Source organism: Triturus cristatus, chromosome 1_2 (assembly GCF_964204655.1).
Source record: "Triturus cristatus chromosome 1_2, aTriCri1.1, whole genome shotgun sequence".
NCBI lineage: Eukaryota > Metazoa > Chordata > Amphibia > Caudata > Salamandridae > Triturus > Triturus cristatus.
Window position 1 is genome coordinate 397,866,587 of NC_140580.1, and position 20,210 is coordinate 397,886,796.

General features: G+C 44.9%; 1 protein-coding gene across 8 annotated transcripts in view; it reads right to left on the minus strand.

The window, feature by feature from the left end:
• Positions 1-20,210, minus strand: part of SGMS1 (sphingomyelin synthase 1) — a 768,301-nt gene that overhangs the window by 141,159 nt on the left and 606,932 nt on the right. For 3 of the 8 annotated variants that reach the window (XM_085605472.1, XM_085605491.1, XM_085605507.1), the window contains one exon: positions 4,374-4,530. The exons of 4 other annotated variants lie outside the window; for them this stretch is intronic. The gene's annotated coding sequence lies outside the window, so the exon portion shown is untranslated. The remainder of the gene's footprint in view (positions 1-4,373; positions 4,531-20,210) is intronic. One more of the 8 variants, XM_085605481.1, reaches the window with a different exon arrangement.

Here is a 20,210-nt window from a genome sequence, read left to right on the forward strand (position 1 = left end):
GCGGGTTACTGCTGGCAGGATGTTTTAAGCTGATGGTTAAATATGGGGTGCTATGTTATACTGAAAAACAGATCACTAGATAACAAATGTTACCTTGATGAATGCCACAGGGCATGGACAAACGTATCGCACATTAACAGAACATTAAATTTCAGTCACGGTCTCACTTGTAAGGTCCTTTGCAATGCATACTGATATTGTACTGAAAAGGAAGGCAAGCATTACAGCACAAGATGGTTCTAGACTGTTACTATTAGCGCTTCTGCATAAACCGTGGTTATCAATTCCTATCTGCTGGGGAGTTAATTGACTAAGTCAAAGGCACCAGAAAGCCCTTCTGAAGGCAGGTTATCCATACTTAAGCAGATATTTTTGTTGCATTTACTTCCCATGAGGCCGGGTTGGGCTAATGGATATATAGGTCCAAAATGCACAAAGAAAATACTCAACAGTATGGTACGATTGTTTCCTCAAATGTGCTGGTCACTCACCAGAACACATTTTTTTTAAAAATATAAAACAAACAACTTTGCAACTATAACTCAGTTTACCACTTCATTTCACAGGATCAAAAAATGTCATCAGATCGTATGTGGAAACTTTTATTTCTCTTATTTCATTCCAACACCCTGATGGTTTCTAGTTGTATCTGTTGATTAGGCATTTATCATCAATCTGAGCCACTTGGGGCATCACAAGGAGTCTGTGGTGATCTGCAGAATAGACCTAAAGGAGTGCACTTCTAAATGTAGCTCTTCCTTCTCTACCCTTCCAATATGGATGGAGCAAATTTAGTACTCCTTATGTTGTGTCAGGTTACATGTGGTTTATTTCTGCATTTTGTTTTTCCCTCGCCAGGGAGCAGCTAATCATAATGTTTGGAGCCCAGAGCTGAATGGAGAATCTGCAGGGAAAGAGGCGCCTTATGAGTACCTGAATGTGTGTAAGTGTTTCCGGAGGACATAAATGTTCTATTTTAGAACAAGAAGTCAGGTCTAGACGTGAGGGGGAGAAAGTGATAGGTAAGGATAAACAGAGAAATATGGGAACGCACATGAAATGGTGTATAAAGCAGGGTGAGTACGAGATAAGTGCAGTGAGGCAAAAAGGGGAGGGGAGGAGAAGAAACAAGCTGATAGAGGATGCAAGAGTCCTAGCTTGCAGAAAAATTATGTGTTATCAGAATGAGAAAATGACAGTGGAAGCCACTCTTCAAAGGATGGTAAACGAAAATTAATTTAAAGTGATTCACTTGGAAAGAAATGTACTCTGCAAGATTCAGCAACCCATACTTTTCCACAAAGGGGGCGGATCTAACAATCGTGTTTGGGATGGCACCAAATGCACCTAAATTTCTTGGTATGTTGATTGCTGGCCTGGTTACCTTGATTGCCATGCAGTCAGCGATGACACTGAGCTTGTTAAAAAGACTTGCGCGGTGAGGTACCACGGGGAAAAAGCAGGGTCTTGAAAGCCGGGGAATTCTCGTGTCAACAGACGGATGGGCCTTAGAAAGATGCTTGTTCAGCAAGAAATCTCAAGCAAAGAAACAAGAAGAAGGAAAAAAAAAGACAGAAGGGCTCCTTAAGCTTACTATGTTAACTAATCTACAGTATACGTACAAAAAAAAGTGCAGCACCAAGCAGGTGAGTTTGCAAAGAAAACCGAAACGTTCACTGATGAGTGTGTCGAAATCCACGATTAATCATGAGACCGGGTGGCAGCGGCATGACTCAACTGGCAAAGCCACGTCTGAGTCATGCAAGATTATGAGTAAGGGAGCCTCGGTGAACGTTCAAGTATTAGGAATATACCATCCGCGGCAAACCAGGCCAAGAAGATACACGGGTAGCTGCAACGCTAGAGATATAGGTCTTGTCCAGAAAGAAAATACACCATGTCTGCATCTGAACAGGTAAGGAGCACTTAAAAGCCACTTGCCTGGATATTAACTGCCTCCCCTGTCCACTGGCCACATTGCCTCAAGATCCCATTTTCAGAAAGTATCTTTGTGTAAGGCAATCAGCATACCCAATCATTCATATTTCCGTAGGGAAAACATAAGAAAACAAAAGTAATTTTTCTGATGCTGTATTACGAAGAATGAAAAATTGAGCCTTGCCCCCTCTCTGACCTAGAGCTATACCTATATCTACTAAGACTGTTAAGGCCTACCTGTAGCACTGCAACTCCCTGGCTAGCCCCAGGCGTCCGTGCTCCATCTGTGGACACCCATCGGGTACTTCCCCCATGGATTGCGAATGTGCAAGACTGGGCACTGCACCTACTAGACACTATGTTTGCTCATTGGAAACAGATGGATTGCAAGTGCTCATATATTCTCCATACCTGTACCTCTGGCAGAAGTATTTAGACTGGCAGCAAACCAAACATGGCAGCTTCTCACAAAACAAGCACAAGCAAAGCTAATGGATCTGTTGTGTGGCACAGAATATTTGCATTGGCATTAGTTAAGGACCATTGGCCATCACCGAGTGAAGACACATGCTAATGCATAGACAGCCACTCTGGAATGGGCTTTTACTGCAGAAAATCAATCCAAAATGACCTCCTAAGGCCCATCTGTCGTAAATCATTTGTGAGCATAGTCAATCGAGATGGCTTCTAATGCAGAAGCATGCATGCATTCTGATGCAGTAATGCACATGCAGCATGACACCGTGGCCATTTCTAATTTACAGTTTCCAAACAGCTGTCTGACAAATGTAGAACTGTAAATGTATTGTTAACAAGAGACTGTGCTACAGCACAAATAAGGAAGAGTGTAGTCTATAGCAAACTTAAAAAATAGGAAGTTGGGAGCAGAGCATGACAGCAGGGTTGGGGAGCACGAGATGAACTGTGGGGGCTAGGGAATATAGCATGGGGTTGGGGGCGCTGTGATATCTGGTGCAAGAGGTTGAGGAAGGGGCATGGTGGGTGGGGAGGAGATTGGGGTTCCAAGGAAAGACGAGAACTCCCAGGAGTGCTGCAATGTAACAAAGAACTGGTGAATTTGCAGGAAGGGACCAGAATAATCTGTTTTTCAGCCCTAAAGAACCAGCGCCATGAAAGCAAAACACATGCTGGCTGTACCCCATGAGAATCAGTTACACAATGGAATGATGATCTGTCTGGAATACCAAACATTAGATACAAAGGACATTTCAGCAGAACTGTACATTGATGTAAATGGGATAAAACTCAAAGTGTTAACCATATATAGTTTTGTGAATTTGTGGCACGAGATGTTTTATGAACATATATAGATCTTAACTCTCATGCTCCTCCTTATAGACAAAGGAATCTCTCGAACACTTCTGATTGCAGCAAGTGTTTATTAAAAATGGCTCCTCAAGACAGGCTTCAGCTGTAGCCTCTCTCAAGGACCCGTGAGAAAGTCTACGTCCGAAACGTGTTGGGAGAAGGCATTTTCAATAAACAAAACTTGCAGCAACCAGGAGTGTCAGAGAGAATCCTTTGCCGATAAGGAGGAGTGCATGAGTTAATGTTACGGGCGACTGGAGCCCGACTCAGACCAATACACAAACAGCTCAGGAACTTACCGGGAGGTTTGGTGATTTTATACATATACATACGTAAAACACACACACATATATATACGTACAAACACACATATATATATATATGTATATACACATACACACACAAATACATGTACATACACATGTATTTGTTTTAGATTAAGCAATGTAATAAGTGAGTTGTTGAAACTAAGTAAGGAGAAAGCAGCTGTTTGCATTGATACGATCTCCATACCACAACCTGTTGCATTTTAGCAATCAGTCTTCCAGAAGGGTTACTGAATAAGTGGGCGAGCAGAGAACATCCATTCTGTTCAGTGAACCCTAGAAATGAAAGAAGTGACAGAACTATTCACTGCACTTGGGTAAATAAAAAATGAAAATCACCAATGTTGATTTTGAAAGTCAGAAGATACAATAACGTCCTGCAAGAATTTAAAAAACAAACAGGATGGAGAGGCAAATATATTCGAAATACAGTTAATAATCATCAATATTGGCACCTTTTAAAAGTTGGACTAAGACTACATAAAGGTTCTATACTACATAAATGCTTACATCTGTAAGCCAAAGTTCAACCTTGTAAGGAGTGCGATTACACAGAGGAAGTGCAGTCTTGTTTAGGCTCATTGCTACATCAGCTTCATCTGGCTACACCAGAAATGACAATGAACAGTTCAAAGTCTTTTCAGGAAACAGGAAGGCTTCCCACAAAAAGAGAAGCCTTATAACTTGGGTGGAACACTCACAGAAGAATCTAGAAAGGGACCAGAAATCAGTGTTTAACAATTCAATACAGAATTCTGACTATTTCAGATTTATAATTACCTGCCTTTGAAATACAAATCTGGAACAAGTTGAGCAGTCTGTGTTTCTAGTGTGGTTCCAATCATTTTCTTCAGGATAAAGAAATGTTTCAATGTTAAAATCGCTTCAGACTAAAAGACTGTATTTTTCGGTCTTTTCGCACCAGTGTTGAACACATCTAGAATAGTAAAGTAATCATCTCTAGTTTACATCAGATGAAAATTGGGAGGTACAAATACAGAAACTTTATGTGTCCGTTCTAAAGAGAAAGACAGAGGAGAGAACTCACTGAGAAGGCATTGGATAGAATTTGAGGAGAAAGCAATAAATATGATAACTGCCATATTATGAAAACAATGCTCTAAAATCTTGAATCGATGGACTCTTGCCCGAAAAAAAAGCTTACAAATATGTCACATTCTGGAAATGTAATTAAAATATAAACTTACTTTAAAGTGTGCTGTTTATAGGGAAGAGCAAATGGGTATTGGCACGAGGTCTTTAGCTAAGTGGCTAGGTCATACCCCCCAAAAACATAATGTCTTAGCTTTGTTTAGTGGTCTCCAAAAGCAGCAGGCATGAAAAAGCTACGGGGAAGGGCAAAAACGTTGTGGTGACTGGGGTGTGCTCGGTTAGTAGACTAAAGTAGAGAAAAACATCCAACAAAACAGGAGGCATAAGCACAGAGGGAGCAAGAGATGGACCTTTGGCATTACAGTAGTTCCATTACATGACAAAATATGTGCATTCTAAATTCTGACAGAGCCCTAAATAACTGCATCGATCAATGTGCTACAACTACTGTAAGTAACTAAGAAGTGCAACGTGAAAAAGCAATTCTTGCAACACTGCCAAGTTAAACCAAACAAAACGAGAACAAATTATGAGGCTCACTAATTTTCAGTGGGAACGAGCAAGAACGAGACCGGGGTTAAACCGGACCTTTATGCTCTCTTCCACGCCTTGTACTTGCCTTCAGGCACTCATCCTTCTTTAGGGGTCAAATTCCTATATTAAACACTGTAGACGGCAAACTTTATAAGTAGAGTTGGAGAGGTTAATAATCAATCACAACTCCTTCGATTGCTATTACAGTATTGCAAACAATCGAGAGGAGGATAAGAAGATTATCCAGCCCCTAGCGACAATACCTCCTGAGGCTGGAGCCGGGAGTTAACTTTTAGCGTATTTGCACTTCGTAATTGCTCTGACTGCTCCTAACTTCTGTTTAACGCTTTTAATCGCATTTTCAAAATTAAATTTAATTGAATTGTCACAACTTCCTTTTAACGCTTTAATCACATTTTAAATTTGAAGTTAACTGAATTTTAGACGACTTATTGTTTTACCTGCTCATGTTCACTGTATTGCTGCTAACTACCAGGGGAGCTGGGATCATTTTGCGAGCGTGCTTGGGGGCGGACAGACACCTGTGTTTCCCGTGACTCGTGTGGAGCAGGGCTGCCATTTTGGGGGTAGTTGAGGTCAGCTGGCTAATTTCCCCCCCCCCCCAGACGCTACAAATGGAAGCGCTGACGCAACCACACAGCGTATGCGACCACGCAGCGGGCGCGCCAAAGGCAAACTCGTCTGCGCCCGTCCGCGCTCCGCCCGCGCTCAGCGCCAGCACCCCTGCTCAATTAAACCCAGGTGAGGCCAACATCACAGGGTATTCAAGATCACAATTATTGAATTTGAAGCCAGTTGGTAAGTCGACTGGCCGTCTGTGTCTCAAGTTCAATACGAGGCCTGTGTCTTTTATGATCACCTGCCCCAAATGCAATTCTACTTTGCCTGGACTTAGCTACCAATCTATTAAGCCCACTAATGATGAAATTCTTAAAACGGTGGAGCCTAACACAACAGTGGTAAAACGCATATTGCTGAATGCCAGGACTTTGGTGAAGCATAGTGTTGAGTGTGCCTCACTCATTGAGGGGGAGAATATGCAAATTGCTTTTATTACTGAAGCTTGAACAGATGATAGCTCAGGCCCCGATATTGTAAAAGCGACTCCGCCGGGGGGGGGGGGGGGGTTGTACTTTCATATAGCCTCCAATTCAGCCTATGAGGCTCTCTCCTTTAGCTTAAGTCTATCACATCACCACACATTTAAGGGCATTTTACTTTATAGACCCCTGGGACCTAGGAGCACTTTTCTAAACTATTGATAATTTGCTGGAAGAGGGGCTCTGTACAGATGCCTTCACCAGCATGGGAGACTTTAATTACCATCTGGAAACGTTAAAGGACCCAGACTCAGTGGCCCTTATAGATATGATGAAGAGTGCTGACCTAAGTCAGCAAGTGACAGGCCCCACCCACGTGGCAGGTCACATATTGGACGGAATCTTCACAAACCACCCTCAACTGCTGTACACAGATTTATTACCTCTGACCTGGACAGACCACGCTGCCGTACAATTTGAGTTAGCCCTGCTCACTCACACCACGATTCAGATTAAAAGCAGAGCCTGGAACAAAATCGAGAGCGCGGACCTACAAGATGCACTTATGGCATCTGCTGGTCAGATACCCTCAGGAATAGAGGAGGCCGCCGCACATTATACAACTTGTGTGGAATCAGCTTGTAATAAACTAGCCCCAGTCAAAGTTTTATTTCCTAAAATGTCCCAACCAACAGCACCCTGGTATTTGGAAGAACTGAGGAGACAAAAACTCTCCCGTAAGTCTCTAGAGCGGAGCTGGAGGAAAGAATATAAGGAAGGGGATAAAAAGAGTTATAAACAAAGTCTCGCCATTTATAAGCAACTCCTATTCGAAAATAAAGAAAAAGTTCTTTACTAATCAAATCAATTCAGCAAAAAATTCTACTAAAGAACTTTTTAAAACTGTTTCAAGCCTGGCCTCCCCACCCCGACAAATAACGTGGCGAGTCAGGAACAATGCGATGATATCGCTAGGTTCTTTTTGAACAAGGTAGAGGTTATCTTCTCATATTTTAGTCACCCAAGCCCGGGAGGAGTTGTAGCTTTTATGGAGGGAAAGAGGCCAGTTGCTGACCCCCTCCTCGGTTTTTGACAAATATGCACCACTGTCCACAACGGACACTGAGAAGCTTCTCCTGTCTGTAAGATCAGGTTCCCCCTATGATCCCAGCCCAGTCTCAGTAATCAAACGGGCCCCGGTTCCCGTGGCCCTTTTACTTACCCCTCTGTTCAATGCAATGTTTGAAGCAGGGCACTTCCCTAGATCTTGGAAGCTTGCTTCTATATTGTCTCGGTTAAAAAAGCCCAGCTTGGACCCAAGGGAGCCCAATAATTGTCGACCTAACTCACGCCACCCATTATCTGCAAAATTGGTTGAGAAAACCATGAACTTGCAGCTTAGAGCCTTTCTACTCTAAACCCAGTTTTAGATCCCACTCAAAATGGGTTCAGAGAAGGGCACAGTACAGAATTCACCCTTATAAAATCTACGAAAGAGATAAGGGAGGCTTTGGACAGGGGAGGTAAGGCTGCCCTTATTATGCTGGACTTATCTGCAGCCTTTGATACGGTCCATCATGATGCATGGATAGACCGTTTGTTGGCATGTGGGGTCCAAGGCAAAGCATGGGAGCTCCTGGAATCCTTTCTGATGGGCAGATCCCAGACTGTAGCACTGGGTGAATTCCATTCTAGACCTTTCTCTTTGCCTTGCCGAGTGCCACAGGATCTTTGCTTAGCCTCACTCTTTTTAATGTATATGTATCTTCCCTAACTTTTTTAATTGGTTCCTTTGGCTTCAGCCTGACATTGTATGCAGACGATACACAAATTGTGGTGGCTTTCCACCCTCGACAGGCAGCAGGAATCGAAACCCGGTTCCACAATTGTATGGCAGCAATCGCGAGGTGGATGTCAAAACTGCCTAAAACTGAATTCAGGAAAGACTGAGGTCATCCTATTTTGAAATAATCTCACCTTCTGGACCCCAAATTGGTGGGCAGAAGCAATGGGGACTCTTCCTACCCCCTCCAGGAAAGTGAAAAACCTAGGAGTCATAATTGATGAGAAACTCAACTTTGGTGATCAGATCAATGCTGTGGCATCAACTACCTCCTATACAAATCAGAATGATTAAGAAAGTTCTCCCCTTCTTGCCGGCTGATAGCCAGCGGACTGTAGTCACTGTACTCATTGTGTCCAGACTAGATTATTGTAACAGCCTTTACTTAAACATACAGGAACGCTTTTTGAATAAACTGCAACTGTTGCAAAATGCGGCAGCAAGGCTGCTTACTGGCACACCCAAATTTAACCCTATTACTAAGGAAATCAAAAAACTCCATTGGTTGCCTGTTAGGAAATGGGTGCGCTTCAAAGCTCTTTGAACTGTTTACAAGGCACTCCAAGGCATAGGGCCAGACTACTTGAAACAGCAATTGCGGTGGTACGTACCCAGAAGAACCCTTCGCTTCTGTGAAGCCACGTTGGCGATAGTACCACCCAATAAAAAAGCCTCATGGGGTGGGAGAAGCATTACTGTGTGCTCAGCAAAGGCCTGGAATGATCTTCCCCTATATTTTAGAAAGGCCTCCAACCTCCTTACTTTTAGAAGGGGATTGAAAACCTGGCTTTTTAACCTTTAACGTTGCCTCTTAACTAATTTCTCAGGGGGGGGTGTTAAAATCGTTTTAACAGAATCACGTAACTTAAACAGCTATTTTTTAAAAATAAAATATTCTTATATAATGCGCATACCAGGCTGAATTGGTAAAAACAGTCAACAAGTATAGCAAGGAGTGGTGAGGAAGGACAGGATTAACAAAAGAAAAATAGTTGTAGATGAGGCACTTCTTTCTTACTGTCTGCAAAGAAAGCAGTCGCAAGAAAATACTGGCTATCTGCATATGGTGGTGTTTTTTTGTACTTCTAGAGGGAGTTGGACTGAACAGTCCAGCTCAAAAACAGAGAAAAATAAATAGCACAGATAAGGCACTCTTTGCTTTCAACAGTCTGAGTCAACTAAGTGCGTAGAGTACTCATGCGATTCGCTTTTAGGATCAAGAAGCAGTTCCAAGGTGGTCTGAGAAACTCAAATAGCTGAAGAGGGGCTAAAGCTATTCAATGATGAAAATGACTGTTTATGGATCCTCCTTAAATTGACACATTCTAATAAAACTCGCATTAACCTAGCTTGCAAGATAATGACAGAAATTCAAAGTAGTCTTTACTCGCAAGAGAGGTAAACTGAAAAGGCATAAAAAAAGTACAACCTCCATTTCAATGGTGCTGCAAGAAACGGTGCCGTGAAGGCATGTGTTTGCATGTATTTACTTATTATGCACAACTTATACCATACAAGTACTCGGCGCAAGAAGGCAAGAGTAAGGGGAATATGAAGAGAGCGCACAGCAAATTCGGAGGGGCCATCCAAGTGATAAAGGCAAAAGAAGACATAACTATGATAAAAAGCAAGTGCAGGAATTGAGTCCCAGTTACAGGAAACAGTGTGTTAAGAGGCCGAGACACTAGCAGCTCATGGATATTCGAAAACCTTATGCAGAGCAGGGGATCTTTGTCACAGAGAACTACTACACCACTACATTCGCTGAGTTCACTGCATGTTCAAATATCTTAACAGGTCTCAGGGAAAATGAGGAAACTAAGAAAACAATCTTAGAAAAGCCCAAGAGAAATAGAAGCAGTCATGTTTTTTTTTAAATCTCAGCAAACACATTCAGGAAGAACCGTGCTATCGACCAGCTCTGTTAAAGTGAGATGAGCTGAATTGGAACACCAGTAGCCCACTGCTCGGCTTCAGAGAGAGATCTCGGACCCTTAGAATGAAACTCTGCGCACTCGTAGAGTACCTTGATGATTGAAGCCTGTAGATAGAGCCCTTTTTCCAGAAACCAAACTTCGAAATGTTGTTCATTTGTCTTTCGAATAGGCAGCCACAAGCATAGATTGTATCTCAAAATAACATATGTCTTTTTACCGAACACTCCAAATCCAAGATGACTGAGAGAATATTTAACACCACCACTGTCCCTTCTAGTGAATAGGAGCCATATCATCAAATTGCAGTGGGAATGGAAGATGAACAAATGGAAATCAGAAAGGAATGTACTGAGTGAATGGACAACCAATCAAGTTTCTTCCCAACCCCATAGCAAACTGGTCAGCTCTTTAAGCAGTCTTCAGTAATGAGTATGTTAGAGTTTTATCTCGTAACAGTCTCTGCCTCTTAATGTCTAATGCTGTGCCACCCAAAACCCTACACCCCGTCGTAAGGGGTGTTTGTGTGTGTGGGAGCGGGGAGCCTCTTAGAAGAATACTTAGAAGAATGTTCCCTCATGCATCACTCAAAGCTTAACAGGGTATTTATTAGACAGACAATTTGTGTCCTTCTGCAAATCCTCTTAATTATTAGGGGCTCTGTCACACAAATGAGGAGCAGTCTAAAAGAAAACATTCTGAATGCTGCATATTCCCGCATATATTTGAATTAACTTTGGAGATCAGGCTACATTGTTCGGTAGGAAATGTACGTATAAACTATTGTTGAAGGCAGCATAAAACGTATGGCATACTGTGGTGAAGAATTTCAGGCGACATTATCCCAAAAATGCAACTCTAACTCTTCGCACTTCGGAGACGAGTCCTTTAGGGTGATTTCACACTAAAGTTGGTGATGCAGAAACTCCAGTCGCACAGGCTCTGCGTACACGCCCTACTCCACACTCTTGCTTCACAAATAGACCTAACAATGCTGTAACAAGCCCTAGCACTGCAGCGCGCGGGAGGGAGCAGGCTCATCCACTGATAGCAGATACGTTCCTGTGAGGCGAGTCCCAACTCGCATTCTTGAGCACCAGGAGTCCAGCCCATCCAAATGTAGGGCAGAGTCGGTACTAAGCAGGCCAGCAATGTGGCACCAGTCCTCATCCCGCAGGCTTTAATACCAGCCAGAAATGCACAGAGCAGCTGAAACGTAACCTGGGTGCACAGTCTCAGTTGCAGTCTTAAATACTTTTCACGGACAAACAAGCATTTATATGGAGGTAGTACTGCTTCCTCGGATCCATTTCTCCCAAAAGAGATGGGTCTTTTTCTACAAACAAAGTCATGCGATTAGAAATGTATTTAATTCCTTATTCCATGTATCCAAAGCTTTTGATGAAAATGGTTATTCTGCGCTGAATGCAAAATGAAAATACTAGATGTTTTCAGTTTCATCTTTTTATCAGATAAGGTAGCAACACAAGTGTGGGAAGAATTATTTTCAGTACCCAAAAGCAGTTTTAGGTCTGGCCCATGAGCTCCGATTGAATGATCAAATAAAGGGAATAGGAGGGGCCCAGTCAGTTGCATTACCCTTGATTAGCGCCTATGACTCCAATTTCAAACCTTTCAGACAAAATAAGAAAATTGTAAGAATATCCGGATCCTTAACACGTAGCTTCACGCGCTATAAGAAATATTATCAGAAAGCAATGGTGCTATGTGAAATAAGGCTAACCCTTCTCAATCTGCACCGGTCCTAATTTTCAACTGGAAAATCCATAGCAACATCCGGGCAAAAACTGACATCCCCATGACACAGCAGGGATTACTACTCTAAGCCAACAACTCTTCCCTTATGTTTAACAAATTTCTCCATCTTATTACTCAGATCAAGGAAGAGGAGTATAATTTCGAGTCGTAGCGTTAACTTTTTGGGCTACGCCAATCTACTTTCAAAGGATCTTTCTACTGCTTGAATGCTTACTAATGGCAGATTCACTGCCCCCCCCCCCCCCCAAAAAAAAAAGGTCACCGCCAACACAGAGGTGAAGAACAGAGTCCCAGCTATGTGCCGTAATCTGAGAGCTGGATAATAAGTAGAGGCTGATTCAGAAACACAGGATCTGCAACAATTCTCTGGTAAATTAGATGGCCTGAAAAGGGAAAGGTGACTGGTTTCCATATGTTCTGCAGGATTCAACTTCAGACCCAGCTGATCTTAAAGAGCACAACAACAGGAATTTAAAATGGGGGGGTTACAACTAATTGTATTTATAAGTATTCCTTAGCCAAGTGATTTGATTTACATATCTATGCTATTAATTGTGCTCTGAATTCACAACTTCAGGGCTTGTGGCAAAATGTTCTGCTGCACAATGGCGACATTACGGGTCCTTGCCCAAAGGACAGATCAATTTAATCCAAGTCTGCACTCTGATGAGAAATAAACATGGTTCCTCGTTCAGTCTGTACCCAGTTCAGGCTCGATATTGGATGTTACTATGAATGATTCCACACAAATCCTCTTTGCTGGTCTATGCTTGCAATGACACATAGCAACATCTGCCCCAATATATTTTTGTTGGTGTCTCTGACTCAATGTTGCTATGTTTGCCAGTCATAGTATGTTGTATTATTTGTATGAAAGTGTGGTGCAGTTGTTGCAGCCTGCAGCATCTTCTTTGCAGTCTGTGCTAATTTGTGTCGCGCTGGTGCTGCAGATGTGTTGCGGGGGTGGTGTGTGCGTGTAGGAGTGTGATCTACGCCCAACTCTAATTGATGCTGTTACCAGCGCTTGTGCCCTGCTACCCCTTTGCTTATACATGAGGCGTGCCCATATGCAAAGAAAGAAAAAATGTCACACTCCCCAATACACTACCCTTTACCTTTCTCAATATATCCTGTACCTCCACTCCGACTCATCCCGAACCTCACTCTATCATCTCCAAAATAACCGTTTCTAGACCCTTCCCTCCTCAACTCACCCTATCCTAATTTTACTACTGTGGCCTCCCAAACAACTCTTTCTAAATTCTTCGTCATGTACCTCTCCCTTGACTCCTCCCAAACCTTTTTTTACTACTATGATCTCCTTAATCCCTTTTCAAAGACCCTTCCCTCCTCCATCTCTCCTTTTTACTCATCCCAAACCTAATCTTACTACTTTGATCTCCCAAATAACACCCCTAGACTCTTCCATCCCTTCATTATCCTCTTCAATCCAACTAACAGACTCACATATCCACTGCTCACATTAACTCATATTTCAGTATACTAATCCACCACTAATCCTCTGAGTTCCGGAGTAGCATGCTACTCGCTGAAAAGCACTTAAGACGCCTCGTCAGGGGTAGTAAGCGCTATAGAAATACAATGACAATAGCTGCAAAGGAACAGAAACAGCACTGGTTTATAGAGGATCTTAATAGAAACGAGAAAAGAATGTTTTTCTCACTACAACGTGATAGCCTTTGAGGCCAAAACAACAGAAAAGATAGCAACAAGCTAAGTGTAACTCAACTGAAGCACAGGAGAAAAGAAAAAAGTAAGGAGGAACAAAGAGCAAGCAGCACAAAGAAGGGTAAAGGGAGAGACCCAAGCACAAACAAAATAGATAACGATTAAAGTGGCCAGAGATGGGGGTGTGAACTAGAGCAGAGGAAAAGGTTAACATTCCAACGCAGGGATAGACCTTTATTACCATACCAAGCAATCACAGACTGCACCAACCACATTCCTTTGTGCTTGCGATGCAAAGTAAACACCAGTCACAATGAAACAAATGACATGGCAGGCCACAGACCGTAAGGGAACTTACAATAACGCTGAGGCAATGTCTGCCAGCAAGGAAGAAACACTAGAAAATGCCAAAGAGAAACACAAGGAACAGAAGAAATGAATAGGGTGCTCGTAAATTTAAAATACATTTTCTTAGCAAGCAATCTATCCCGGCACGGTCAACTCAACATTCCATTCTTCCATGGTTGCTAAATGGAGCACAACTGTATTGTGTAGTACCGGTTATTGGTGGCAACAATTTAGTATTCGGCGCTATAGAAAAATACAAGTTTGTGATATTAGTAAAAGTGTTAAATAAATTGCAGAGAAACGTTTCATTCGTGCCAAATAGCAAGCTTTGCATCGGCTGTCAAAATCCTAATCTTAGCATTTTACAACAATTATTTGAAATTTGCGAGTTTACACAAGAGTTTGGTCTTAATAGATGTTGTACCACCGCATCAGTGAGTCAGCAGTGGTCAAGTGCTTGCACCGATGCACAACGTTCTGTTATGGGCAAGCTCCCTCTATTAAAAACATTCCCAAGGCTGTGGTAAACAAAGGACTTCATGGAATCCCAAAAAAGCACATGGCAGCATGCTAATACCAGCAGACAGTTTCGGGTGCAGGTTAGCAGAAGAAACTTTCTGGGATATAAAGGTTATGGAAAGGGCCCTTCACACCACCTCGGAGGATCTAGGCCTGCTTCCTGGGCACTAAAGATCCATCAGACAAATGCCTAGAAACAGATAAGCACTGCCAAAGCCAATAAGTCTCGTCTTCAAAAGGCGTTAGCTAAGCCTTTGGGTTTGCTAGCTTGATAACAATTCTGAACATCAGAGACAACGAAAGTGAAAAAAAAAATGGCTGGCCCTGACTGATTGATTGTATGCATCATCACACGTGTATATGTAGCCATCATGATGCTATAGCATACTTTTTCATTTTTTTGCATTATTGCTGCCCCCTCCATGATAATTTGTGCATGCACTTACATCACCATGCATGTGCATCTATGCCTTATGCTGCAGCAACTCCCATTTTTATTTTTTTTACTGTGAATTTACCATTCCAAGATGGTTAACGCCCATCTTGGACAGGTAAATAAAAAAAATACAATGTACGTCCCAGAAAGTCTTTCTTCAAGACAGGAGCAGCCTGCTATCAAATTAAAGCTGATGGGCCCTCACAAAAACACAAAGTACAAATAAACCTGAAATAAAAACAGAGTACGTGAGTAAGGTGCAGGGGAGCAACTGAGGAGAGGGAGCATGGGAAAGCAAGTCAACTTTGCCAAGCGGCAGAGTGCAATAAGGGGCAGGGGTTTCAAAAAAAGAAATAAGAGACGCAGAACATGGCGAAGAAGTGATGGACAAGCTCGGGGCATGGGAGCAACGGAGAACGGTGGGGTTAGGAGTAGCAAAACAGCACACAGGGAATACAGCAGTAGCTTGGCCTCTGTTCCTGCCCTGGCTGTATGCAGTCCTTCCCAAACTCTTCAAGCTCGGATGCTCATCGCCTCTAACTTTGCAGATATTAGGTAAGCTGCATTTTGAGGGGAGAGCAGGGTTTCGTTTCATTGCCTCAAATTTAGGTTGATCCGTCTACTTTCAGGCGACTCCGATTCTATTAATTCAGCCAGTGACAAGGCTATTGTTGTAGTTTTTAATTGTAGCTTATGATGTTAAAGAATTTTGAGTTTCACATTTAACTGAAAGATACTTTAAGTAAAGGAAAAACGCTTATGCAGCTGATTAGGAAGTAATATATGCAACGGTGGATTGAAATATTGTTTAAAATGACCAATGATGAGCGAACAGAAGCAACTTTACATTCAATAAGGAAGTGGAAGATCGATTTATGGGAAGAGATTACTGATCAGTGCCAGAAAATCAGCTACAACCATGCCAAATTGAGCTCCCCAAACCACAGGCACAAGTTATTGCACTTTAAATATAGATACCCTATGTATTGATGCTCTTCAGCAACCTTACTTGGGTTTGATCTTACACGTAATCTCAAATGCTATAGATGTTGGGCCTCCGAAGCCAATTTTTCTTTTTACTTGTAAGACACTGTCCACTGGTATGGGCATGCTGAAGGCACTAATTAGAGTGCTATATCAATTAACACAACAGGCCACTCAGGAATCACTGGTCGCCCTGTTGGGATATTTAGAACATTCCATCCTGGACTAGACAGCTGCAAACAGTTCACAAACTATCTAACATAACATAACATAATGCTGCTATTAGCTAATCAACCAGTGGTGCTCCATTGGTTGCTTACTTCTTAGCCCAGTCGCAACATGGCTATTAGATCTGACTACATGCCAAACCAACTTAGAGGACTATGCCTCTCTGCAACACTTCACGGCTAGACCAGGTGACATATGAGGACCGCTCAAGGACTACCTTAACAAATGGGAATCAAGTGATGGAGGGACGGCCATGGTGGGACAGTGATGCTGGATAGGGTAACCTAAGGGGTATGATAAACACAGAGCCATATGGATGCTGTCCTCGGACTACCTTACCCGGGCGCATGCGGAACGGGATAAGGTGGGGTCTCTTTTGGCATGGTTGGCGTCCCCGACGGCCCGCGGTACACCTATACTGTCTCTGGTCGAGGCAGGGGGGGTCCCGGTCTATTCTCAGGAGGAGATTAATAGGCAGTTTGCCAGTTATTACGCAAGGCTGTATGACAGCACCATGCGGGAAGAACCTGAAGGTTTAGCTGAGTTTCTGGTGGCGGCTCGCCTGCCCCGGCTGGACCCGGAGAGCGAGAAGGACCTCGGGGGTGCTATCACCCTGGGCGAGATTCGTGCAGCAATTAAGCAAATGGCCAGGCGAAAGACCCCGGGGGTGGACGGATTGCCCATCGAGTTCTATGCGGCTTGCCCAGATTTGCTCGTGCCACAGCTGCAAGTCCTTTACGGAGAGGCTTGGCGACTTGGGCGCTTACCGGCCTCCGCTCGAGAGGCTATTGTGGTGCCCCTGCTGAAACCGGGAGGGGAGGCTGGCGAGCGCACGGCGTACCGCCCGCTCTCCATGTTGACGGTGGACTACAAAATCCTGAGCAAAATTCTGGCGTCGCGCCTGTTGACTCATATGACCGCCTTGATCCATCCGGATCAGGCGGGCTTTATCCCCCGACGTAACACGGCCACGTCGGTGCGACGTTTGTTACGGGTGATGGAGCTGGACCGGGACATATATCCGGAAGCCTGCACTCTGTCGGTCGATATTGAAAAGGCCTTCGATAGTGTGGAGTGGCCCTATTTATACCGAGTGCTGCGGGCTTTTGGCCTGGGGGACGGCTTTGTACGCTGGACCACCTTGCTCTATAATGAGGCCACGGCCCGGGTGAAGATGGGGGTTACTATTTCGGCCTCCTACCCGGTGCGGAGGGGAACGAGGCAGGGTTGCTCGCTCTCCCCCTTGTTGTTCGCCCTGGCTATTGAACCGTTGGCGGCGCATGCCCGGCTGGGGCGTTCCTATGCTGGAGTTCACTTGAGGGGGGATGCTCACTATATCTCCCTGTATGCTGACGATCTGCTGATGTTTCTGGCGGATGCCGAGGGAGCACTGAGTGGGGCGACTGCCTTGTTGGAGGCCTTTGGACGCCTCTCAGGGCTCAAGGTCAACTGGGGCAAGACATGCTTGTTCCCGCTGGGACCGGGCGGCCGGGCCCCCCAGTCACTGGGACTGGTCCGATGGGAGGGGGGCTGCCTGCGGTATCTGGGGGTTAATATCTACCACACCCAGCAGGACTTGCTGGAGGGGAACATTGGCAGAGCCATTCGCGGATTGCGGGGCAGCATGAGTTTCTGGAGTACACTCCAGCTTTCGTATGCCGGGAGGGTGGCGCTGTTGAAGATGGTGGCGTTGCCAAGACTCCTCTATTACTTTCGCACCCTACCTATATGGGTGCCGGCGTCGTACTTCCAACGGCTTAGGGCGATGTCCACGGGCTTCATTTGGGGCTCCGGGAGAAGGCGGGTGGCGTTGACCACCCTGCGGTGGCCGAGGGCGGAAGGGGGCCTGGCAGTCCCGGACTTCGAGTGGTACTATCTGGCGGCCCAACTCCAGTGGCTTACGCAGGCGGTTGCCAGAGAATACCGGGGCCCGGAGGGCCCACAGGGCAGGCTGATTCCGCGACATGTGCTAGCCTTCATAGTCTTACAGCAGAGGCTGGACCTTGACCTGCTCACGTTGGAAGAGCGTACACTCCGGCTGTGTTGGAACCGATGCCAGAGGAGGGCGGCGATAACTCGCCCCTACGCCCCGGAGATTCCTTTGGGGATGTGTACGGCGTTCCCGCATGGAGGCGATTGGTCTGGGCTGGCTGTTTGGGAGGAGTTGGGTGTGCAGATGGTGGGTGACTTATTCCGGGAGGGGGTGCTGCTGCCGTTCCAGGAGTTGCAGGACTCCTATGGGCTCCCACGTGGGGACTTCTTACTTCACGCGGCCCTGGTAGCGAGCCTTCAGCGGCACTGGAATGCGGGGCTCTCGGAGCCACCGGTCGCTGCGGGTTGCCAATATGTAGTGATGGCGGCGGGGACGTCCAAGGCCATTACTTGCCTATACCGCAGGCTGTCGACGGAAGGCTTGCCGCCCCTTGCCACCTTGAGGGGCAAGTGGGAGTTGGACCTTGAGAAACCGATCCCCGAGACTACCTGGTCCACGCTGGTGCGGCGGGCCTGGAAGGGAACGCGCAATGCCCGTTTCCAGTTGGTGCAATTTTTCACGTTGCACAGGGCGTATTTGACACCGGTTAAAATATTGCAATTTTTTGGGGGGGCGCACTCACAGTGCCCGCGGTGCGGAAGAGAGTGCGCTGATTTTCGTCACATGTTTTGGTCCTGCGTCCAGCTGGGTGATTATTGGGCAGAGGTCATGGATTGCCTAAATCAGGTGACGGACCGAGTTATTGACCCGGACCTGGGGGCCTGTTTGCTGCTTTGGTTCCCGCACACCCGCCGGACGAAGGTCACTAGCAAGTTTTACGACTTAGGATTGATAATGGCCAAGAGGGAACTGACTATGCACTGGAAGTCCAGGACGGGGCCTAGCTTCTTGCGATGGAGGGCGGCCTTTGTGCGTTGGGCGGGGGCTGAGGGTGCGCTCCGGTTGCAATTAGCTCTTCGGCGGGATGACGAAAAGGCGTTGGCGACGGCCCGGGCGTGGGAGGAGCTGGTGGTGGAACTTCAGGGGCTGATGGCTGACAACGGGGTAGAGGGGGACACATCTGGCGGGCAGGAGGAGGCGGTGAATGGGGAGTAGAAGGGGAGTAGTAGTGATCGCTGGCAACGAGGCTGTGGCTAAGCGTAAGGGAAAGTCACGGATCTCTAGTGGAGGGCGAGTACCCATGTCTGATTTATGGCAGGGAGGGGGCACATCGGGAGCGAGGTGAAAGACAGGAGGCACACTGACATGGGGTGGGGGGGGGAGGGCCGGAAGCTCATTCTCCCGGTAACTTTATGTGTACTAAACATTCTTTGGCCGTGGAGGAAGCGGGTTGGTACTGTGCTGTTGCTATGAAAACAATAAAAAATGTTTCAACAAAAAAAATGGATGCTGTCCTCGGCCCTTCCCCAGTCTTATCTTTTGCTGGCAAGCAGGGAGAGTGTTGGTTGCGATGTGACACCCTGCAAAGCACCATGAATTGTTTACATACTTGCCCTGTAACGATATAAAAAAAAAGTCTCGCACTATTGACGTTACTTCAGTACATGATTTTGCTGTGATTAGAGAACATTATTAAATAAATAAAATAAGTTAAAAACGCGCACACACACACACTTGCGCACACATAAAAATTAGGTATCCAATATAAAGTTTGGAAATCCGTGGAAAATAGAATTTGCTCCTTAACAATTTATCACATTATTCCATTAAGAATCCTGCTGATTTGATTCACGAAATGTTAATGTTACTGTTTTTGAACCCATGCCAAATACTTAACTCTCCTAGTAAGGGCTCTAACAGATCTTAAAGTACAAGCACATGATCGTGACTGGTGATTTACAAGACCTCAATCAAGAGGAGGCGAATCATGTGAGGAAGACATGTTTTCCTTATGTAGAGCACAACCCGAAGTACTGCTTCTCCTTTCTCTAGTTATAGCTTCTAATCCACGGTTGATTTTGCAGTCGTTACTGCTGTGCTTGCAATATTTTCCTTTGCTTCTTTATTTGTGTGATTTAAGAAGTCTATCCCACAGCAAGCCTTCTTGTTGCTATCACTTTAAAAAAAAAAAAAAGATTTGTTGTTCAGAAGTGCAAGCACATTTTTACATGAGAAAGGCAGCACTACAATTGTATCCATCCTCAATTCTGAAGGGT